Genomic DNA, 8,414 nt, shown 5'->3' on the forward strand with positions numbered 1-8,414 from the left:
ACAAAAAGAGAAAAAGAAAAAAAAAACCTATGAGCAGTAGCAGGTGGTGAAGTTGGCAAAAGGGCACCATTGGTCGAAATCAATTGGTCGTTGAGCAGCATTGTGGAGAGTTGGGGCCAGGGTGGAGAGGATTGCAACGTTGGTCATAAATAGAGACAATCAGAGTAAGGATAGTTGTCAAGAGGTCGTTGCACAGTATTTTGTGCAGCTTGGAGTTTTGGGTTGGCACATCACTAGGAGATCTTTCTTACGCCGTGGATTTTGGATTAGAAGCAATACAACACTTGTTAATGTGAAAGAAATTGGCAGCATGTTGGGTTTCAGAGACATAGGACGAGAAAAAATAAAAGTGTTGTCGACAAGCTGAGAAAAGAAGAGTAGTAAGGCGAGTTGCAAAGGTTAGAAGGAGCCTACAAAAAGAGAAAAAGAAAGAAACACCTATGAACAATAGCAGATGGTGAAGTTGGCAGAAGGGCCCCACTAGCCAAAATCAATTGCCATTGAGCAGCATCATGGAGAGTTGGGGCTAGGACAAAGAGGATTGTAGTGCTGGTCATAATTAGAGATGATCAGAGTAAGGATAATTTGTCAAGTGGTCGCTTCACAGTATTTGAAGCCACTTGTAGCCATTAGGTGCAGCTTGGAGTTTTGGGTTGGCACATCACTAGGAGATCTTTCCCACACTACGACAGAGCAAGAAGAGAAGGATTTTGGATTAGAAGCGATACAAGACTTGTTAATTGATGACGGATTTGGGTAAAGAAAGGGCGAGTTTAAGAGCAGATAGACAATTATTGATGCTTGGAGTAAGGGCCGGGGCTCGAGTGCATGGGGCTATGAGGGCTTTGGACATGCATCAAGAAGACTCCAAAATTATGGTTTGATTGGAAGCCAAGCAGTGGTCTATAGTGTTTGTTAGTGCTAATTAAAGCTTTACCCAGAGGTACAAGGTATGGTCTTCGTGATCGCTAACAATCACTACTTCATTTTGGTTTCAATAATTCAATGCTTATTTGGGTCTCTGTGGAATTCACTTACCAATATGTCTTCTCTCTCTAGTTTTTTTCTAGTGTGAGAAACTCTGTGCTAACACGGCTCATCTCGTGAACACATAATCCCCCAACATCGTTGAGCTTGAGAAGGAGTGTTAAGATGTCAACCTCAACATGTACAACTCATGGATGGCTACCACCAACAGTCATCATCATTGTCACACCTTGGTGGATATGCATATCTTCGCCAGTGAGACTACATATGCACTATCATTGTCACACCTTGGTGGATACGCATATCTTTGCCAGCGACACTACATATGCACTATCATTGAGTTGGTCTACCTACTGGAGTGATGGCACACTTATCCATTCACCTCACTAACTAGCATTTTACACTAGACCGTTGTACTAGTTCCCTTTTATGTTGTCACTTTCTCCCTTATTTATTTTAGACCTCTTATCTTGAGTTAGTGAAGAAGGAGAAGAACATTCTTTTTCCTCCATCTTTGTGTGTGTGTGTGTGTGTGTTCTTGGAAGAGCTCAAGCTCTCTCTCTCTCTCTCTCTCTCTCTCTCTCTCTCTCTCTCTCTCTCTCTCTCTTCTCAATCTCCTAACAGGAATGATCATCTCCTTGTGTTGGATTTTTCACTGACTTTTGAGATAAATTTAGTTAAGGGAAGATTTTAGAATGCTCATCTCATTGTGTTGGAGTATTTCATTCATGCTTAGATGACTCTAGTCATACTGGAGCTTATGTCTATGTACGAGTCATGCTTAGAGCTTATTTTTGTAGTATATTTAGTTGGGTTGGATCCATTGGCTCACATGTATATGAATGCACCAATGTCAGGCACTTCAACACAATACATCGGCTATACTTCCTCTTTGGAGAGAGAGGTTGCAACTCTCTAAAAACAATTGCAAGAGAAGGAAGCCAAATTTTCACTTAAAAGAAACACCCATGTTTGTAAGAGAATGCAAACGCACATTCATATCCATTGAATCACTTACCTATGCAAGATGGTGCATGCAAACGACAAGTGCCATGCACAAGATGATTTTTCTTCCTTCACTTGCTTTTATGTCTCTATTTCACACTATCCACTCACATTTAAGTGGTATGCATGCAAGAACATTTACTCAAGAGACATGCGGTGGACTGAGCCAAGAAGATTAAGTCAATCTTCTCACTAACTGTCTCAACACATGTTTTGTGATTTCCATCTTGTGTTCACCTAGAGTGAAGCATATTAGTTATGTAGTCTACAAGGAGTTGATACGCAAATTGGCAAATGTGGTTAGTGAAGGTGATGTGTACAATGCTAACGATGAAGCTAGGATCAACATAATGCCTACAAGGCTATTTTTTAGCTTCTTAAGGATGCCTTGAGAGAGTGAGTCATTGTGGAGAGGCTAATTTTGATTCCATGCAAAGTTGACCTTGCAAAGAAGACCACAAATGAAAACGTGCTTTCTTGAATTGGGGCATACCTAAACATTTAGGACACAATGCCTGCTTTTGTCTATGTTGCATGCATCGCAAAGACACCAAAGGAAAAGGCTAGGCAAAACTACTCGGGATATTTAAAGAAGGGGTTTACTTACACAAAATGAAATGATATATTTGTGGACCTCAAAAGGCTTTAGCAAGTTATGATTTTATTCTATAAGTTACCTCAAGAAGGTGACAAAAATAGCTTGATCATTTAGGTTATCTATATTTATCATGGATAATAATGGCTAAGGTATGTTCCCTATATGTTTAGCAGTGCTTGGTATCAAGGTCCCATTTGTGGTGAAACTCAACAAGTGTCAAATAGTGAAAGGTTTAAGTCTTGAGGGGTCAATCATCACTCTAATGAGAAAAGACCTCCTATAGACAAGGTGAAGGGATGCAAAAGAGCTGTTTCCCACCCTATCCTCTAGTGTTCAATCAAAAGAGGATTTATGGTGGTTGATTCAAGGTACTTTCATTGAGTTTGAGTAAATTTTATGAATTAAAAATGCAATACATTCCCAACTTGTAGATAAAAAGCTTGGGGTTGAGGGCTTAAGTAGCTTCAATGTGCAATGTTACTTGGGTGGGGACTTAAGGCTTGACAACCAAAACCTTACCCTAGGCCCCCTTCATTACCAAGTTTTCAATGCTTCCCTATCAACATACTTCTTATACCTATCTTGTGCTTCACATTCTACCAAGGCAATTGCAATATACCCTTATTGTATTCGATGTGGTCCTTGACTTGTTGAAGTTTGTTAACCCCACTATAACTAGTGACCTGGATTGAAAACCAAACATTAGCATAACAACTAATTTGTGTAGCCGCATGCTTTGCACTATTATGAGGAAATTCCAAATTTGGTAGATACTTGTCCCAATAAGATTGGTTCTTGCTCATGTATGCTCTTGGCATGTATTCAAGCACTTGCTTGACCTGCTTGGTCTATACCAACCGGCTCTAGATGATTGGATGGTCTAGACCCATTTGATCTAGACCATCCGTCTCTTGATAATTGGATGTACTTAGATTGATTTGCATGCCCAACTTCTTTAAAAAAACCCTCCAAAATTAACTATTGAAGTTTGAATCATGATCACTTAGTGTGTTACTAGGTAGACCATGAATCCTACACATATGAATCTACAAATATCTATGCTAATTTGAGAGTATTAATTATGGACTTGCTAGGCATGAACTTACACATCATGGTCAATCAATTTACAACCACCCATAATAAATCCATGTTCTTGTTTAGTATTAGGGAGACCAACTATAAAATATATAGAGATAAATGTTCAGGGAATGTAAGAGTCCTCCTACCTTGAGGCACTCTATTTGGTTAACTTGACATTGTAGACAATGCAAGACATAGTATTGAGCATGTCAATGTAATTGTGGCTACCAAACCTATCATTGTACGAGAGCATAGATCTTCCTTATTCTTGGATGACCAACACTGTCATGATACTCACAAAGAATTTGGTTCCAAGTGTCCAGTTTTTTTGCTACACATATTTTTTCCTTTTGAAGAGAATATTCATCTTTAAGGGATTATTTCTTCCATCAAGTAGATTCATCACTCAAAACAAGACCACAACATGTAGAGAAATTTAAGCACTATTAGCATTGGATGGGAGAAAGATGCCTCATTTGTACATGGCTCTACACCTTGGAGTATTCCTCATCATGCTCACAATTTCATATAGGATATTTCAAAAGTATACCTTTGAGTTCGTTTAATAAGAGAATTTATCTCCAACATCTGATGGTTTCTACTACATTATATCTTCCTTGCAAAATAACGTAGTCGGCCATCATCCTCTTGAAGAGTCTTAACACTCCACCTATCCTCTCAATTTTTTCAATCAATTTGTTTTGTAAACTACTTAATCTCAAAATGGGCTCTATAAAGATAACAAATTTACGTCTATAAAGCACACATACTTGCGTAAAGTTCTATTTATAGGTAGAATAGTTTTTATGTGCTTCATTCCGTTTCTTACTTTCAAAGGAAGTTGGTCTACCATCTTGTTTTAAAAGCACTCCAATTTCCCTATCACTAGCATTGATATCTAGAATGAATGGCTTCAGAGAATCCATGATGGCTGAAATAGGTAGCTAAGGCCACCTTAGCTTTTCAAAATTTTGTTGCTAGTCTTCTCTTTAAGCTAAAGACTTCCCCTGAGCTTTTGGTCGGCCCATCATTGGACCAACATTTTAGTGTAGTCCTTAGCAAATTTATGGTGAGAGCCTACCTATTCTAAGAAAGTTTGAAGCGCCTCCAAATTCTTAGGATGATGTCCCTTAAGGAAGGAATCCACTTTGAATTTTCCCTTTGAATGACTTGAAAGGAAAGAATATGCCTAGATAATGAATTGTTGCCTAATGAAAACCACACTTACTCTCATCGGCATACAACTTATGCTTACAAAGAAAATCAAACACCTATCATAGACATTTTTTGTGCTCTTCGTCAATGTTAGCAGCAAGCTAACACGGATACCATTTTCGGAGTTCTCATTGTAAAACACTTATTATTTTGATAAATCGAGAATATTGTAACTCTTATTTTCTCAGATTAACTCTGTAATTAATGAGCCGGGACTATAAGCTTCCAGATCGTATCAACCTATCATTAGCCAAATTTGGTAGAACTCACAGATTATTAGTTTTGACCACCAAAAACCTTGGCTAAGGTATAAAAGCCAATTTTTGTAAGTTATTATTAAGTTTTTGGATAATGAAATACACAGCGTGAGCTAACGGCGCTCACTCCTCTCCTTCTCGCGCTTCCTACTCCCTCCTCGGTTGTCACATTGCAGTTGCATTGCAACTGCAGGTAAGAGCTCTACGCATTGACGTAAACACATCACAGTATTTTGTAGCTTTTGGCGTCGTCGACCCGCGACCTAATTTCATCATAACTAGGAATTTACACTTTTCAAATAAAAAACTAAGCATAAGCGGGGTATCGGGGCATCATTTCTAAGAATTTATATGCATTCTGGATCGTAAACGACTAGGTCAAAAATCCGATACTGTTAATAATTGCGATTTTGGAACTTGACCTAAAGTGGGGTTTGAGACCATAAGCATGTGTGCTTAGGCCTTATAAACATGTCCTAGAAGTTTCGTTACATTTGGATGTCGTTTGATGCTGTAACGGATGTGATTTGTATGCCGATGAGCGATTGGCTTTTGGTGATTTCAGTCACTTGAGTGTAGCTTGAGTTAGATGTGAGTTGTTAGTTGTTTTTCAAGAGATTGACAACCTCTTGTAGCCTCTATGCACTAGTCCAATCAGCTTTGTCCCATGGATTGACAATTTAATCGTGGTTCTCGCTAATACTGCAATAAGATAGGATGGTGAGGTTAGACATGCATCCCACATTTGGCGCCATTGCCCTGGATCGAAGAGACCTAAACTAGGGAAAAACACGAGCGTTTTGTGAAGTTATCCTTTAAATTCCTCTAGGATCGCTTAAAGTTCAAAAATTTCTTTTAGAAACCGCATAGCCTAAGATTGTCGTCTTTTGCTGTGTAGGGGTAGATTGGAAGTAATCGTACTTGCTGAGTACCTTTAGGATTGTATAATTGTAGAAATAGATTAGGATTTTGAGGATGATTGGTAGACGAGACTAGTCTTAAGATCAATGCTCAGAAAACCATAAAAGACAAGAAAACGAGTGTTTGTGGACACTTTCCACAACTTCATTGCATGAGAATCTAGGAGTAAGGTAAGTAGGATCCGAGGTGGAATTCAGAACATTGCTCTCTCTCAAAGAATCATTGTGAGTTGTTATTGGAAGTTGCAAAATTTTAGGTCTATGGCTGGAAATAGCACGAAAAAACTCGAAACCACTCAATCCGACTGGAGAGTAAGCTTAAAAGTTGTCTGAACTAGTTGGTAAGCTCAAAGACACTTTGAGGTAAAAATTTCAAGAGTTGGTCAAAACTCAGATTATTTACTTTTCCTTAACATTTTAGGCCAAATTAAGTTTTGACTTGATTCATAGGCTTAAAATAGCTCATGTAAAGACTGTTTTTGAAAAAATTACAAAAAAGTGTTCATTTCAAACTTGAAGTTAATAATCGTGATTTTTAACTTTTAGCTGAGATTTGACCAAGGTTCATACCATTGACTCATTGCATGTGTACAAACAACTTTTGTAAAGGCCCAAAAGATTTGGATCACCAAACTGGCCAAAAACTGGGTAAAAACGAAAGTTTGTACTGACTTTTTGAATCTTGAATATAAATTTGGAAAACAATTGTCCAAACTTGTTGAAATTTGATTCATAGGCTTATATTGATGCGATAAACATGTGTACATGCTCAATTGACCAAAAAGATGCAAAAAGTTGCTAGTTGTAAATAATCGCAATTATTTACATTTGTCCCACTTTTCAACTTTTTTGACCAAGTCAGCATACCACTAGTTTTACCATGTTGTAATAAGCCCACAAACCAAATTTGGTAAGATTTGGATCACTGGATTGAAAATTGTGACCAAATTTGCAAAGTTAGTCTGCACACAGAAAATTGATAACCATTTGACAAAAAATTATCCAAACTTGATGAAACTTGGCTAGTGACCTTAACTTGAGGTGCTTAACAGATCCGTGTCAAAGTTGGGATAAAAATTTGTAAAAATTTAGTTGGAGTAAATAATCGCAATTATTTACATCTGCTTCAAAACTTGATAATTTTGCAAATGTTTAGGGATTGTTATAACAAGAACTTTGTTATGATGACACCTGAGGAGGTAGAACAAACCAAATACCAAGGGTATTCCATAAGGGATTGGATATTGGGACAAGGACCAGAAACAATTCCAAGAGATGAACACCGTGAGAGATCATCTGAGAGTAATGTTAAGAAACCAGAAACCACCTCATCATGTAGAAAAGCGGGTGACACTAAGGCCAGTCCAGGGTTACATGAGTCACTATTACCAACAAACTGGTTTGAAGGACTCGGAACAGGACAAACTGCTAGGAGACTGAGAGTTGAACCAAACAGACGCGTCAGACCAGCTGATTTTTAGAAATGGGTCAAAAAATATAGTGGATCAGGGGATCCATACGACCACTTAGCAAGCTTTAAGCAAGTGCTAAGAGCAGAACGTATATTCGATTTCCATACTGAATTCGAGGGGTTTGGAATGACATTAGAAGGAAAAGCATTGACATGGTTCCAAAACATTCCACCAAGGTCAATCATAGACTTGAACACATTAGCTCAAGGATTTGTAGCTGCTCATTTCAAAGTGGGGATCAAACATAATACGGTAGCTCAAATCTACAGCTTTAAACAGAGACATGGTGAATATGTTAGGGATTGTGCAGCTTGAATGAAACAATACATTGCCAGATGCCCGTGGCTAGAGATACCTGCAAAAGAACGAATCGTATCTTTGTTTCTAGAGGGAATGCTAAACAAAGAACTTCATGCTATACTCTATAGTGAAAAGCATACAACCATAGAAGAGTGTGTGTCAGATGCTATTCACTTAGGAGAAAATTGTGATATTTTTAACGAAGAAGATGTCCCTAAGGATAACCAAAGCGAGAAAACAACATCCACTAAACCAGCACAAGTGGGAACGATTGCTGCAGCACCACTTTCAACCATAGAAAATATGCTCAAAAGGATGAAGGACATGATGAACAACATACAAAAAGCACCTATGAGGGGACCAGGACAAGGGATACCTCAACAGGGACAACCAATTAGGCCACAAAAATGGTGTGCAATTGAGGATAAATGGACCAACCATGAGACCCACGAGTGCTACTTCATATCAAAGTATGATGGGAATGTTCAGTACGTGCCTATGAGGCCACAAGGATAGCCCATGTACAGATATCAACCTAATATGGCCCAAGCTCAAAGACCACCAATGGGTATGGAAAGAC

The sequence above is a fragment of the Adiantum capillus-veneris genome, chromosome 29 (genome assembly GCF_014529385.1).
Source record: "Adiantum capillus-veneris isolate H3 chromosome 29, ASM1452938v2, whole genome shotgun sequence".
NCBI classification, from domain to species: domain Eukaryota; kingdom Viridiplantae; phylum Streptophyta; class Polypodiopsida; order Polypodiales; family Pteridaceae; genus Adiantum; species Adiantum capillus-veneris.